Source organism: Dermochelys coriacea, chromosome 3, assembly GCF_009764565.3.
Source record: "Dermochelys coriacea isolate rDerCor1 chromosome 3, rDerCor1.pri.v4, whole genome shotgun sequence".
Classification (NCBI taxonomy): Eukaryota; Metazoa; Chordata; order Testudines; family Dermochelyidae; genus Dermochelys; species Dermochelys coriacea.
The window spans coordinates 28,833,589-28,850,026 of NC_050070.1; the positions used below are offsets into that span (position 1 = coordinate 28,833,589).

Sequence of the window (16,438 nt, forward strand, 5' to 3'; positions counted from 1 at the left end):
GTTCTTTTAACTGTGAGTCTCACAGACTACTAGGGCTATAGTGTTGTTCTGAAGATGTACAGTAATTCAAGGTATACAGCTGATATTAAAACACAGACTGTATCATGACCAGGTTGGTAGCCATGACATTCTTATACTTACTTTGCGGGGGGAGAAAGTGCATGATGGGGCTGTATTTTTCATATACAGATAAAATCTATTGACAGTGCTGCAGTCCTTTTGCAGGCAAGGCTTTCATTTACTTTATTGGGTGTTTAGCCTTCACAGAGTGCCAATCTGTGGCATTTATCCACTGGCCAGGAAGGTGACAGTGTGGATGTACCATTCAACAGGCAGCTTGGGGAGGGATTCGGTTTCAAAGCTGTGTCTACTTTAGAGAATGGAAGGATTAGTAACTGAAATGATGGGATTGTACAATGATCAGTGTACCCACATTAGCTATGGTGTTTCAGTTGTACAGATCCTTGAAGTGGTGGCTTGCAAGGAGTTTTAAAAAGCTTTCTGTAGGAAGGCCCAGTAGAATTTGGAGGGGAAAGGTCAAATCCCATAATTCACTGGGAAACTCCCACATACCTCTGGGAACTGGCACCACTTCAAAGACCTGTTCTCAAAACACAGACCAGGACAACAGTTTAGCCCTTGCTTGGTGAGGAAAGCTTCAACTGGAACTTTTGAAAAATAGTTGCAAGGCGTTAAGGTGGCTGTCGCAAAGCAATGGAGGGTGTTCTGGCAGGATATAGAGAGAGCAAGACAAGTTCATGGTAAAATGAACACACCTCCCATCCCCTAGGTAGCCAGATCCATGTAGTGCTCAAGGATGATATCTACCAAGTGGAGTGCCACATTTCAGTTTAGACCATAATCACAGACTGGCGGGCCTAAGTTGTTGTCAAGACCTGAGGTGAGTAGTAATGGCTGCATAACTTTAAAATGAGAAAGGAGGCTTTCTTGTACATCTGTGATGAGCTAGGCCAGACTAATAGGATGATAGCTCCAATGACATGGAATGGAGAGAGGTGATTACCTGGTGGAAGGTGGCTATTCTTGGTACATTCTGTCCAGTCAAGCACCCGTTTGGGAAGTCCATGGTGGGAGCCATTGTCATGGAAGTGTGCATGACTGTACATCATTTATTGCAGCAGCAGGTGATCAAGGTGTCATATGTGCCAGAGATTTTAAACAACAGGATTATGTGAATTGTGTAGAAGCTATTGATGGACACACCCCTTCCACAAACAAGCCCAGGAGCACATTAAAACATGGGAGTACAACTCAATGACCATGCAAACCTTAGTGGCTTCTCAGGGTACCTACTTCAACATGTACCTAGTGTGTTCAGACAAAGCACAGGATGCCAGAATTCTAAAAAATTCTAGACTTTTCAAAATCAGACAAAGGGGACCTCTATTTACACTAAACAATGTGTACATTAACAGTGTCTCCATCATCGCAGCATACTCACTTTACCATAGCTCACTGAATCATACCTAGATTATACAAACCCAGAGAAATGCCGATTCAGCTATATATTCAATCTGGGTCTGAAATATGGATATTTAACCTCTGCAGCAGCTGAGCAAGATACTCCGTTTAGTTTTCCTTCAAGAGCTGAAGAAAACTATGTTTGATCATGGGCTTTCAGCCAACCCAAGGGGAAAAACAACAAAGATCCTAATATTTCTTAGTTGTGAATTAATATGAAATGAAGATTATTGGTACTGGTGCCAGCTCTTAAAGATTATCTAAAAGCTGTGGAACAGATTATTATGTTAAATATGGGTTAGAATAAGAAACAGAAAATTACACAGATTGAAGAAGTATTTGTTTCCTATCTAAGTTTTATCAGCTTTTAAATAAATAAACATAAGAGAAGGCATGCCATGAAGGTATAATCAGTTTCATAAACTTTTTCACAGATCTATGACTTCTTAAAAAACGTTAAATGTTAAAATGTTAAAAAAAGGTAGGCCTATAAAATAGCAACATGCACGTCTCATTTATAAAATTATAATACATGCTAGCCCAAATGTCTAAAAGGCCTTTTCATGCAGACTTCCACCTAACAACATTATCTGGAAAGTGTATGGTCAGAGATTTAAAGCTGTCATAAAAATAAAGGGAGGGGTAAACACCTTTAAAATCCCTCCTGACCAGAGGAAAAAACCCTTTCACCTGTAAAGAATTAAGAAGCTAGGATAAGCTCACTGGCACCTGACCACAATGACCAATGAAGAGACAAGATACTTTCAAAGCTGGAGAGGGGGAGAAACAAAGAGTCTCGGTCTGTCTGTGTGATGCTTTTGCTGGGGACAGAACAGGAATGGAGTCTTAGAATTTAGTAAGTAATCTAGCTAGATATGCCTTAGATTATGATTTCTTTAAATGGCTGAGGAAATAAGCTGTGCTGAATAGAATGGATATTCCTGACTTTGTGTCTTTTTTGTCACTTAAGGTTTTGCCTAGAGGGATTCTCTATGTTTTGAATCTAATTACCCTGTAAGGTATTTACCATCCTGATTTTACAGAGGTGATTCTTTTTACCTTTTCTTATATTAAAATTCTTCTTGTAAGAAACTGAATGCTTTTTTTCATTGTTGTTAAGATCCAAGGGTTTGGGTCTGTGGTCACCTATGCAAATTGGTGAGGATTTTTGTCAAGCCTTCTCCAGGCAGGGGGGTGAAAGGTTTTGGTGAGGATTTTGGGGGGACAGACATTTCCAAACAACGGTTTCCCAGTAACCAGTCAAATGTTTGGTGGTGGCAGTGGAAGTCCAAGGACAAAGGGTAAAATAGTTTGTACCTTGGGGAAGTTTTAACCTAAGCTGGTAAAAGTGAGCTTAGGAGGTTTTCATGCAGGTCCCCACATCTGTACCCTAGAGGTTAGAGTGGGGAAGGGATCTTGACAAAAGCATTAAGAGTACATTCCCCTTCCTACATGGAGTAAATTTATGTGATAACTTCCTGCGTTTTCTTGGGAGTAACCAGTGATTTCTCCTATCACCATTCTTCACACTAAATTATCATTTTTCAGTAGCCTTTTTGATGTTTTACTTAAACCTCCCCGTTTAAAATATTTCTAATCTTATGCATGTACTGAGAATAAGGTATTAGTTCAAGAGTGAGAAATCAGAGACTCAGTACCAGAATTGTAACTGAGGCATGCTGTGCAGCTTTGAATAGTTTGTTATTCAAAATGTTCCCATATAATTACATCCAGTTATGTTAAAAGGCTGACTTAGTGGTGTCTCTCACACAGAGGCCTTTCTATGCTGTCTCTCTGCCCAATCACTTCTGCTCTTCCATAAGTCCCACAATACCTACACCCAGCTCTAATTTCTGGCCCTATACATACTTCTGCACACAGTTCCTGGGGGGTTCTCTCATCTGACTTCTCTGCAGCTCTTGGCTGGCCATGAGTCTGCTGCTGCCCAAGGGTATGTCTACGCTACGAAATTAGGTCGAATTTATAGAACTCGATTTTTTAGAAAGTGATTTTATACAGTCGATTGTGTGTGTCCCCACACTAATGCACTAAGCGCATTAAGTTGGTGGAGTTCATCCACAGTACTGAGGCTAGCTTTGACTTTCAGAGTGTTGCACTGTGGGTAGCTATCCCACAGTTCCAGCAGTCTCCGCTGCTCATTGGAATTCTGAGTTAAGCTCCCAATGCCTGATGGGGCAAAAATATTGCAGCGGGTGGTTTTGGGTACATGTCGTCAATCGCCCTGCCCTCCAGCAATGGCAGACAATCGTTCCACGCCTTTTTTCCGTGTGGGCGCCATACTGCTTTCAGCAGATGGTGCAGTAGGACTGGTAACCGTCATCATCGTCATCCACCGCTTCTGTTGCCACTCGGTGCTCCTGCTCTCCTGGTGGTCTCGCAGGGCCGCTTCCACTGCAACTCTGCTCGGCTGCTCTTGTCTCACCATACCACGGCAAGCGTGCAGCCTGCTGAGCTGTTGTGTCCTGGCAGCAGACAGTGCAGTAGGTCTGCAAAACTGGTCATCCAACCACTGCTTCCCCTACAACCCTACTCTCTTGCAGATGCCATACCACGGCAAGCATGGAGCCTGCTCAGATCATCGCGGCAGTTATGAGCATTGTCTCGCACCTCGCGCATTATCATGCAGTATATACAGAACCAGACCTGCAAAAGCAGGTAAGGAGGCAATGGCAGTACAGTGACAAGAGTGAAGAGGACATGGACACAGACTTCTCTTAAAGCCGGACCCCGACAATTTGGCCATCCTGGTGGCAATGGGGCAGACTCATGCGGTTGAATGCTGATTCTGGGTCCGGGAAACAAGCACATAGTGGTGAGACTGCATAGTGTTGCATGTCTGGGATGATTCCCAGTGGCTGTGAAACTTTCGCATGCATAAGGGCACTTTCATGGAACTTTGTGACTTGTTTTCCCCTGCCCTGAAGTGCAAGAATACCAAGATAAGAGCAGCCCTCACAGTTCACAAGTGAGTGGCAATAGCACTGTAGAAGCTTGCAATGCCAGACCAGCTACCTGTCAGTTGGGAATCAATTTGGAGTGGGCAAATCTACTATGGGGGCTGCTGTGATTCAAGTAGCCAATGCAATCACTGAGCTGCTGCTATCAAGGACAGTGAGTCTGGGAAATGTGTAGGTCATAGTGGATGGCTTTGCTGCAATAGGATTCCCTAACTGTGGTGGAGCAATAGACAGAACGCATATCCCTGTCTTGGGACCGGACCACCAGGGCAGCAAGTACATAAACCGCAAGGGGTACTTTTCAATGGTGCTGCAAGCACTGGTGGATCCCAAGGGACATTTCACCAACATCAGCGTTGGATGGCCAGGAAAGGTACATGATGCTTGCATCTTCAGGAGCTCTGGTCTGTATGAACAGCTGCAGCAAGGGACTTACTTTTCAGACTAGAAAATAACTGTTGGGGATGTTGAAATGCCTATAGTTATCCTTGGGGACCCAGCCTACCCCTTAATGCCATGGCTTATGAAGCCATACACAAGCAGCCTGGACAGTAGTCAGGAGCTGTTCAACTATAGGCTAAGCAAGTGCAGAATGGTGGTAGAATGTGCATTTAAAAGTATGCTGGCGCAGTTTACTGATTCGATTAGATCTCAGTGAAACAATATTCCCATTGTTATTACTGCTTGCTGTGTTCTCCACAATATCTGTGAGAGTAAGGGGGAGACATTTATGGCAGGGTGGGAAGTTGAGGCAAATCTCCTGGCCACTGGTTATGCACAGCCAGACATCAGGGTGGTTAGAAGAGCATAGCAGGGTGCGCTGCACATCAGAGAAGCTTTGAAAACCAGTTTCATAGCTGACCAGGCTACGGTGGGATAGTTCTGTTTGTTTCTCCTTGATGAAAACCTGCCCCCTTGGTTCACTCTACTTCCCTGTAAGTCAACCACCCTCCCCTCCCACCTTCGAACACCACTTGTAGAGGCAATAAAGTCGTTGTTTCAAATTCATACATTCTTTCTTAATTCGTCACACAAATAAGAGGATAACTGCCAAGGTAGCCCGGGAGAGGTGGGGGAGGAGGGAAGCACCGGGTGGGGTGAGGGGAGTAGGGAAGGATAAGGCCACACTGCACTTCAAAACTTATTGAAGGCCAGCCTTCTGTTGCTTAGACAGTCCTCTAGAGTGGAGTGGTTGGGTGCCTGGAGCCCCCCATCCCCTGCATTCTTGGGCATCTGGGTGAGGAGGCTATGGAACCTGGGCAGGAGGGCCGTTGGTTACACAGGGGCTGCAGTGGTGGTCTGTGCTCCTGCTGCCTTTCCTGCAGCTCTACCAGATGCCGGAGCATACCGGTTTGATCCTTCAGTAGCCTCAGCATTGCATCCTGCCTCCTTTCATCACACTGCTGCCACCTCTCCTGTTGCTCCAGCCATCTATCCTCTCTCGCATCCCTCCTGTCCTCATGTTCATTTTGTGCTTTCGTGGACTCTGCCATTGTCTGCCTCCATGCTTTCTGCTGCGCTCTTTCAGTTTGGGTGGGCTGCATGAGCTCAGAGAACATTTCATTGCGAGTGCGTTTTTTTCAACTTCTTATCTGCGCTAGCCTCTGGAGGAGATGCTAGTCGCAGTGTTGAAGCATTTGCAGCTGCGGGAGGGAAAAAAGGGAGATTAAAATTGAAAAAGACACATTGGCCATTTAAAAAGAGGGGCTGATGTTTTCAGGTTAACGTGCAGCACAAACCCAACTAACCCCCCCCCCCCAACACACACACATCCAATTCTCTGGGATAATCGCTTCACCCCTCTGCCCACAGCGTGGCTAACAGCCGGGATGATTTCTTTTCAGCCACAGGCACACAGCCCAGCAGGAATGGCCTCCTCTGATGTCCCCTTAATAAAATTCCTTTATTTCAACCAGGTGACCATGAATGATATCACTCTCCTGAGGATAATACAGAGAGATAAAGAACGGATGTTGCTTGAATGCCAGCAAACACTGGAACCACACGTTGCCATGTTTTCTTATGCAATGATTCCAGACTACGTGCTTCTGGCTTGCTGTAGTAAAGTGTCCTATCATGGAGGATGCAATAAGGCTGCCCTCCCCAGAAACCTTTTGCAAAGGCTTTGAGAGTACCTCCAGGACTGCTTCAATGAGATATCCCTGGAGGATTTCTGCCCCATCCCCAGACACGTTAACAGACTTTTCCAGTAGCTGTACTGGCTGTGAATGCATCCCAAGTCTTCAGGGCAAATTAATCTTTAAACACACTTGCTTCTTAACTGTGTGTAAGCAGAGTCTGGAAGAGCTCTACCCTGACATCTGGTGGTGAGTCATGGAGGGTTGTGGAAAAGAACTTCAGTGGCTGATCTCATTTGCATAGGCACACCCACCCTACCTAAATGGTCACTTTGGCTGCTGTAGGAGCCCCAGTTTCTCTGTTATTGGTACAGGAATAAACTGTTATTATCCTGATTGGTACTTGGCCTCTTGTTATGATGGAGGGACTCACCATCAACTAAGCAGCACTCACTAGGCAAGGGTCATGGGTTCCAACTCCCAGTGAATGGAGAGAGGTTGGGGACAGGTATTGATACTTGGTGGTATAGGTCTCCTGGTGAGGGCTTTACATGCTAATTGTATTTCTTTCTGTCTCCCCTATGGGATATCAGAGCTAATTTTGATTCCATTAGGAGTCTAGTTATAGGCTGCTGAGCTGAATTCACTTTGGGCCAATGGTGCACCAACACTGAGGCTCTCCAACTACAAGCTGAAATCACAAAAGAGCTAAACTTACTAAGAGCTGAAATCACTGAGTGTTGTGTTAAGTAGTGGGGGAGCCTGAAGATATAGTGTGGAGCAATTTGCAGAGTGGCTGGCAGAGCAGAGCAGTTTGTGGGACGGCTGGAGCGGCTCATGGGATGGCTGGCAGAGCAAAGCGGCTGGTGGAGTGGAGCAGTTTATTGGATGCCTGGAGCAGCTCATGGGGGCGGCTGGCAGAGCAGAGTGATTTGTGGGATGGCTGGTGGAGCAGAGCCCCATGGAGAGGTGGGGCAATCAACTTTGGACCATGTAAGGTGCCCCTTAAACCCCCCCCATCTCCATCCAGGTTGAGAGGTAAAACTCTGCAGATAAACTTTCGAACTCTGGGGCTGCACTGACCAAGGACAGAGACTTTTGGGTTGTTGGACTTTTGGGACTTTGGGTTCCTGGACTCAAGAACCAAAGGGAAAGGACACACCCCAATTTGCTTGGGTGGGTTTTTGCTCATGGGTTGTGTTATGAATCCTGTTGATGGTGTTTTCCCAACATAATGCCACATTGTTTCTCTCTGTTATTAAAAGGCTTTTGCTACACTCAGACTCTGTGCTTGTGAGAGGGGAAGTATTGCCTCTTAGAGGCACTCAGCGGGGGGGGGGGTATATATTTGTCCCAGGTCACTGGGTGGGGGCTCGAGCCGGTTTTGCATTGTGTTATTGGAATGGAACCCCTAGATACTGAACCCAGCCCTTGGTGCTGCCAACTCTGATGGGCAGAAGGGTTACACGTGTATTATATTTACAAAGGTACACTCACCAGAGCTGCCTTCTCCACCTTCAAGGTCTGGGAACATGGGTTGGGAGGGTATTGAATCCAGGGTGATAAACAGTTCCTGGCTGTCGGGGAGAACGGTTTCTCCGCTTGCCTGGTGTGTGCTATCATCTTCCTTGTCCCCAAAATCCTCATCCCTGTTGTGTGAGACTCATCTTTGCAGTAGTTCACATACAGGGGTGGGGCAGTGGTAGAGGCACCCCCCTAGAATTGCATGCAGTTCATCATAGAAGCAGAATGTCTGGGGCTCTGACCCCGAGTGGGTGTTTACCTCTTGGGTTTTTGGTAGGCTTCCCTAAGCTCCTTAAGTTTCATGCAGCACTCCTGTGGGTCCCTGTTATAGCCTCTTTCCTTCATGCCCTTGGAGATTTTTTTCAAATGTTTTGACATTTCGTCTTTTGGAACGGAGTTCTGATAGCATGGATTCGTCTCCCCATACAGAGATCAGTTCCAGTACCTCCCGTTCAGTCCATGCTGGAGCTCTTTTGCGATTCTGGGACTCCATGGTCACCTCTGCTGATGAGCTCACCATACTGGCCAAACAGGAAATGAGATTCAAAAGTTCGCGGGGCTTTTCTTGTCTACCTGGTCAGTCATCTGAGTTGAGAGTGCTGTCCAGAGCGGTCACAATGAGCACTGTGGGATAGTTCCCGGAGGCCAATACCATTGAATTACTTCCACACTAACCCAAATTCGACCCCACAAGGTCGATTTCAGCACTAATCCCCTCTTTGGGAGAGGAGTACAGAAATCAATTTTAAGAGCCCATTAAGTTGACAAAAATGGCTTCATTGTGTGGACAGGTGCAGGTTTATATCAATCTAACACTGCTAAATTCAACCTAACCTCAAGGGCCAAGAGTTCCCAGTCACTTCCTGGTCAGGGTCCTTCCGCCTATCTGGTCAAGAGAAAGGGTTACAGTGGGGAAGTGACTGGTGAGAAATGAAGTCCCCTGCTTAGCAGGTTGATCACATGATATTGTAACATCAGGATTATCCAAAGGAATGAGGCCAGACCACATTGTGTGGAAATCTAACACATTTTTAATTAGAGCTGTGCAAAATTCAGAATTTCCATCCCATGTACAATTCTGATATTTCAACCTGTCTTTTCATCCTGAAATATGATGAAAAGTTGAAATTTCCAAATTTTCTGTCAAAAAGAAATTTCAAAAAATATCTATTCGGAAATGTCAAAATGTTTTGTTTTGAGACTTCCAGTTGAAATGAAAATCATAGCGTACAGGCTGCTTAGCTGTTTTAAGTCTCTTTTCTAAAATTCATGCAAAAGGCCAGCACAATGCCTATGAAAAAATGAAGGTTACCCCCTTGTGTTGTAGTTCTTTAAGATGGGTTTTTCACAGTCTCACGGCAACATTTCTGAAATCAAAATGTTTTAGGTCATTTCAACATTAAATTATATTTCCTTTTGACAATATATTGCCTTATTGGAGTTACAGTGCGGGATCCTGATGCACTCTCAATCCCTCATGGGCTAGGCTTCCACAATGCACCTAACAGTCATGTGACTTCCATGATGAATTGTGTAGTTCAGTTGGAGTGAAGTCAGAACACTGCTACATCCGTGCTTCCGTCCTAAAAAGAAGTTCTGGAATGTATGTGCACTACTTCTGGTAAGTGATAGCACTGGAACGACCGGAATGCCATTACAGATCCTCAAAAATATACCAGAACGGCATTCCAGAGTGTCCCTGTGCCTCATGGAAGATGTCCTCCAGAAAGCCTAGTTCATTGGAGAGAATAGGGACCAGTACTACAACCCCATATGCAATGCACTAGGAGGAGCATTGCCAGGAGATCAAGGAAAATGATTATTCCCCTCTATTCAGCACTGGTAATGCCAAATTGCATCCAGTTTTGGCCCCCCACTACAGAAAGGATGTGGATAAATTGGAGAGAGTCCAACAGAGGGCAACGAGAATGATTAGGGTACTGGGGCACATAACTTATGAGGAGAGGCTGAGGGAACTGGGGTTATTTAGTCTGCAGAAGAGAAGAGTGAGGGGGGATTTGATAGCAGCCTTCAACTACCTGAAGGAGGGTTCCAAAGAAAATGAAGTTAGACTGTTCTGAGTGGTGGCAGATGATAGACCCAGGAGCAATGCAGTGGGGGAGGTACAGGTTGAATAGGAAAAACTATTTCAGCAGGAGGGTGGTGAAGCACTGGAATGGGTTACCTAGGGAGTGGTGGAATCTCCATCCTTAGAGGTTTTTAAGGTCTGGCTTGACAAAACCCTGGCTGGGATGATTTAGTTGGGGTTGGTCCTGCTTTGAGCAGCGGGTTGGACTAGATGACCTCCTGAGGTCTCTTCCAACCCTAATCTTCTATGAGTCTATGATTCTAATGTGCCACAAAAGGAGAATGAAGTAGAATGTTTTGAAACAAAACATTTCAGGTCTGTTCAAAAATTAAATATTCTGATTTGGGACAAACAAATGGATTGCTCAGATAAATGAAATATTTCATGTCAATTTTCCTAAGAGAAAATTGATTTTGGGGGGAAAAAAATCAAAACTTTCCAATGAAAAATTTCAGTTTTGTGGAAATTGCATTTTCCATGAGAAAATTACCCCAATGGAAACTCTACTTTTAATGCAGTCAGAGCTTTAACAGCACCCTTCTCCCTGGCAAAAAGCAGCACCACCCACCAAAAGAAGACTGGTTTCAGAGTAGCAGCCGTGTTAGTCTGTATTTGCAAAAAAGAAAAGGAGTACTTGTGCCACAAGTACTCCTTTTCTTTTTTCCAAAGAAGACTATTTGTTTCAATCCTATTCCCCCAGCATACCTTAAACCACACCCACCTGCAGCCTTGCTAAAGGGGGAAGAGTAGCCCATTATAATGTGCTTGAAACCACATCAATACACAAACACATTAACAGGGTGGTCTGCCCTTTTAAGGGCCTGGGGTAAGCCCTCTTTGACTGTTAGACCCAGTAGGGGAAGCAAGGTCGGGTGTAAACTGTAAAGGGCTAAGAAAGGAGCTACAGGAGAGAGGATGGTGCCTGTGATTGGCCTTGGAGCAGACAGAGGGGTGCAGAGTGTAAGGCCTCTGGGTCCCTAGAGCCTATGCTGGTCAGGGAAATAGCTTTGTTTTGTATTGCTTTGTGAGTGTTTTTTATTAATTAACAAGCCAGGCCCTGAGGGAAGGACCTGAAGGAAATCAGAGCTTGGTGTTTAATCTTCCGTGGGCTGGGGAAAAAAGCCAGCAACCCAATATCCAGCAGCAGTTATTGCGGTTCCAACACAGCTGTTTTTCATAGACCTGTAGTAACAATATGCATTACTCACATTTCATCTTTTCCATTTCTTGTTCATTTATCAAATGACAGTGAATTTTTTAACCTGAATCTGTATTTGTGTGTCCTAAAAATTGTATCTAAAAAAAGACATTTTTGAGAATCTTCCTACAACACCTGTGCAGAGACAGCTGATAATGAAATACTCATGTAGGCATCACTCAAATACCTAGAGGTGATCTGAAAGGGGTGGAGAGGAGGAGGGATAGAATTTGTAATTCTAATAAGGACAGCTCTTAATGGGTGACATGGTTAAAGGTAGCAGAATCTGCATCTACAATGAGTCGGGCCCTAAATGATGGAAGCATCTGTCTGTAAAACAGTAGGTGATTTAACTCTTGTTTTTCCCCCCATATTAGAAATTCCATTTGTTTTTCTTTCACAAAAGGTGAAAATGTGAAGAGCTGCAGATGTACAGGTATTGAATAGGAATGCCGTTCATTAAAATTCAAGTAACAAAAATGATCTATCTACAATTTCTTTCATGACTATGGAAGATAGATATAAATTATGTCCTAGAATTAGTTCTATCAAAAATTTCCTTCACTTGACTATTTGACTATAAACTATAATCTCTCAGAGGAATAAAGACACATTCAATGTCATTCTAAAATATCCTTTGCCTAGAGACATCTGTTCCAGTTACAGCATAATAAAGCCCAGTAAATTTGATTTTTTTTCTCCCTATCAAGCTGATCAAAATAAAGTTTGTAAGTGACTGCAGGTGACACAATACATTTCAATAATGAATGTCCACAGGAACCAAAAGATATTAAATTAAGATGAGGAAAAGCAAGAAAATAGAAACACTTTGCTGAAGTAATTTATCTCCTACTGATACTGTCATTCTTTATATAGCGAATACAGTTGTGATTCGCTGCCTATATATGAAACTGATACCATCTATGACTCAAAGGCTCTAATGAATGACTCACCAGTACTGAGAATAGCTATCAAAGGGTCACTCTGGGACTGGAAGGTTCCTTTCAGGAAACAGCAGGAATAGATATTTATATCGGTTCCTGCCTTTTGGTATAATACTTTCAACTGCTAAATGGAATGTTTAAGTGTTAGTTTTACGTTGAAATAAATTATTAAAATAAAGATAATCACCAATGAGTAAGAAACATGTTATTAATTTCTGAATGGTAGCTTTAGGAAAAAAGTGTATGATTTTAGATTTTACCTCTGAAAGTCCTTGCCTTTCAATCATGGTTTGACAGTACTGTTGGATATTAATACAAACAAATGACCATTTGTATTAAACCTGTAAGGAGATATATAATGGATTGTATCACTTGCATTACATTGCTCAACAATATATTGGCTTTAATAGCAAAAAAACAAAACAAAAAATAAAAATAACCCACCTTCCTACTATTGCACAGTTATTTATAACAATTGTGCAGGTCAAAATGTCTGTTTATAGTTATTTTAATTTTAAAAACCACCTAAGGACAAATGGTTGTCAGAGGTTATAGACTTGGAAGTCAATGTGAAAAACAAGTAGAACTGTTTTGTTAGTAAGATGGTGATATTGAAGGAAGGGACGACAAATGTATTTTCTCCAAATGTGTCCAGGAGCAGAGGAAACATGCTAAGTATGTGCCTGGGTTCGATGTAAGTGTGATGGCTGGAGTACTGGGGGAGAATCAGCAGTGGAGAATTAACCCTGGAATTCCTGGAGATGAGAAAGGAGGAGGGTCAAAGAAAGAATGGAAAGAAATTAGGGATGTAGATTGGGTGGATACCACAGAAGGGGGCAGATGAGCAGGCTGGGGACAGGATGAGCATAGGTAATGCAAAAAGAACTGACTTGATGATCAAAAAGAGAGAACATGGCAAGTGAGAGATCTGAGAAGAGGCAGCTCTTAGTAAAGAAAAGGCCTAAGGCACAATCCAAGTGGTGGGTGGGAGAGTGGTCCGAAGCTGAAGGCCAGAGGTAGAAATTAGAGGGAGGAAATTGGAGTCAGAGGGTGTGATCATCACCTTTGTGAAAGTTGACCTCAACAGGGAAGAGAATGGGGAATGTTCTGCAAGGATATAATCTCTGACGTAGTAGATCTTTTCTAGCTCTAACATATGTAATCTGATACAGCCTTATTACTATTACAGCACATAAATGGATGAATACATAAATGGATGAATATAGCAAAGCTCCAGCTTCCATCGTCATCAAACAATAAAAGTTTTCACTCACTCGTCATCTCTCACTGTTGCCCTACTAGGTTGAAATCGCTGATCCTTCAAAGTAAGCAGAACAGTGTGTGTAGAAGTCTGAAAACACAAAGAAAGTGCAATGGAATTTTAGTATAAAAGGTGGACATTCTACCAAAGGCACGGGTTTCTGACTCAAGAAATGTTATCTTCTGCTTTAGGACAATAAAGAATAATGAAGGTGGGGCATGACATGTTGGAAATAATTTCATGATTCTGTCAGTGTAGTCTATATTATTATTGCTCCAAATATAAATCAACTTGGTGAAATACTGTAAAATACCCCAGTGTTTTGAGAATGAAGCAACAAGTCCCCTTTTGCAGGAATCATTTTTAAATCTACACTTATGGAAATAATGTTTGTCTGCTGCACATAGGTGTCAAAAGTTTACTGTAGCTAGTAATTCTCTTGGGGCTGACATCACCTACTGTTTTGGCCTGTGAGTTCCTGAGATGGGAGATGGGGAATTTATAGACAGTGAGTATGAAGTCTGAACACACAAAACCCAGTGCATTTCCTAGCCCATCATTTAAAAATGAAATTGGCAACATTCCCTGTTGATTTTTTTCTTACTTCAGCTTTCAGCGTACATAAGGGATTCAGAAATGTGCTGCGAAAGGTCAGAACTAAGAAAGGAAAGCTTTATGAGTGAGGCAGAAGACTGGGAGTTCAGAGATCTGGGCCTCAATTCAGCAAAACACTTAATCATGTGCTTATGTACCATTGACTTAAACTGAAATAGATGCTTAAATGTTTTGGGGCCTTCGTTCCTCAGTTTTAACATGGACTGTCTCTCTGATTTTGGCCAACAGACCTAACCTTATGTCATAAATATAAAGGGAAGGGTAAACACCTTTAAATCCCTCCTGGCCAGAGGAAAACCCTTTCACCTGTAAAGGGTTAAGAAGCTAGAATAACCTCGCTGGCACCTGACCAAAATGACCAATGAGGAGACAAGATACTTTCAAAGATGGAGAGGGGAGAAACAAGGGTTCTCTCAGTCTGTGTGTTGGCATTTGCCGGGACCAGAGCAGGAATGCAGATCAGAACTCCTGTAAAGGGTTAATAAGCAATCTAGTTAGATATGCATTAGATTCTGTTTTGTTTAAATGGCTGATAAAATAAGTTGTGCTGAATGGAATGTATATTCCTGTTTTTGTGTCTTTTTGTAACTTAAGGTTTTGCCTAGAGGGATTCTCTATGTTTTGAATCTGATTACCCTGTAGAGTATTTACCATCCTGATTTTACAGAGGTGATTCTTTTACTTTTTCTTCAATTAAAATTCTTCTTTTAAGAACCTGATTGCTTTTTCATTGGTCTTAAGATCCAAGGATTTGGGTCTGTGTTCACCTGTGCAAATTGGTGAGGATTTTTATCAAACCTTCCTCAGGAAAGGGGGTGTAGGGTTTGGGAGGATTTGGGGGGTGGGGGAAGACGTTTCCAAGTGGGATCTTTCCCTGTTATATATCTGTTTATTGCTGCCACCACCAAGCATCTAAGTCCAAGGGCAAAAGGTAAAATAGTTTGTACCTTGGGGAAGTTTTAACCTAAGCTGGTAAAAATAAGCTTGGGGTTTTTTTCATGCAGATCCCCACATCTGTACCCTAGAGTTCAGAGTGGGGAAGGAATTTGATACCTTGCGATGCCTCAGTTCCCCTAGCAGTAAAGTTATGATAAAAATTCTCATCTATATCAGAGGGTGGTTCTGAAACTACATTCACTAATGTTTGTAAAGTTCTCTGACACTGTAGATACAATACCTGTGCAGTGTTATTAATCATCCAGAAGAAAATTTTGACTCAGACTGTACTTTGGTTATTTTTGTTTGTAATCTGGCAGTAGTGAAACACTGTCCAGTTCCTATACGCTGCTGGGGCCAAATCTTGTTTGAAGTTTTCTCTGAGTAAGGAGAGGAAAAAATTGAGTAAAGGACTTCAGGATTTGATGCCTTAATAATTAACAGGCATTGGAAGGAAAAAACACAAAGAAAAATAAAAGTGCCATTCTTATTTTTAAAATAAGGGATCAGTGCTTTAGACTTGTTCATCTCCTTTCAAATGGAAACACGAGCTCTTGTAATACATTTCAATTAATATATGAAAATTTAGCATTTTTCACAGTTATTGCTGTTACTATTTCAGAATTATTTTATACACCTCCCTCATACTGTCCTTTTTATGACAACACCATAATTATTTTAAACAGCTCCTGTCCTCTATGTATTTTATAGCAGGAGTAATGAGAATGATGATTAGCATTATTGGTCCTATATATGGAAAACTGAGTTGGTGATGGAAAGAACATTGTAAGGAGCAGCATAAGGGACCTATTTCACAGGGATTATATCAGTTCCTTGCACTTTCCACAGTGTTTTTCATTAACCTATTGATAACCAACCTATTAGTTTCACATTTGAAGCAGCTATGCTGGCTCATTGGGTTGATAGTATGATTGATTGCTCAAAAAGAGCCCAGTTAGTTGTGAGCAAAGGTAGGTAGCCATCTCAGGACTGTTTGTTTGGTGCCCTGTGTGAAAGATCAGTTTATTAGTTTCAATCCAATACCCAATGGGCAGGGGTCCACATCCCCCCAAAACCCCTGCATTTGGCACTAGCAATGAAATGCTGCTTATTGCTAATCTCAGTAGAGAAGTCAAGGATTGACTGAGCATGATGGAGACTAAGCCTATGGGAGGTGGGAGCTGGGAGGTGTGATTCCCAGTTTGGGTAGCCAGACTCGCATTAGCTTAGCTCAAGCTATCACACTAAAATAGCAATTGCAAACGTCACGGCACCGTCATCTACTTTGGTCAGCTGCCCAAGTCCACGCCCACCCAACACCTGAGTCTGAGCT

At 42.9% G+C, this 16,438-nt stretch overlaps 1 long non-coding RNA gene across 2 annotated transcripts; it reads left to right on the forward strand.

Moving 5' to 3' along the window:
* The first annotated feature begins 789 nt into the window (after positions 1-789).
* On the forward strand, positions 790-14,504 carry LOC122459218. 2 transcript variants are annotated; one of them, XR_006279752.1, is made up of 4 exons: positions 790-901; positions 9,510-9,683; positions 11,727-11,819; positions 13,596-14,504. It is a non-coding gene; the product is annotated as an uncharacterized LOC122459218 (long non-coding RNA). The 2 variants fall into 2 exon arrangements; XR_006279751.1 differs by having other exon boundaries at positions 11,727-14,504.
* The last annotated feature ends 1,934 nt before the right edge of the window (positions 14,505-16,438 follow it).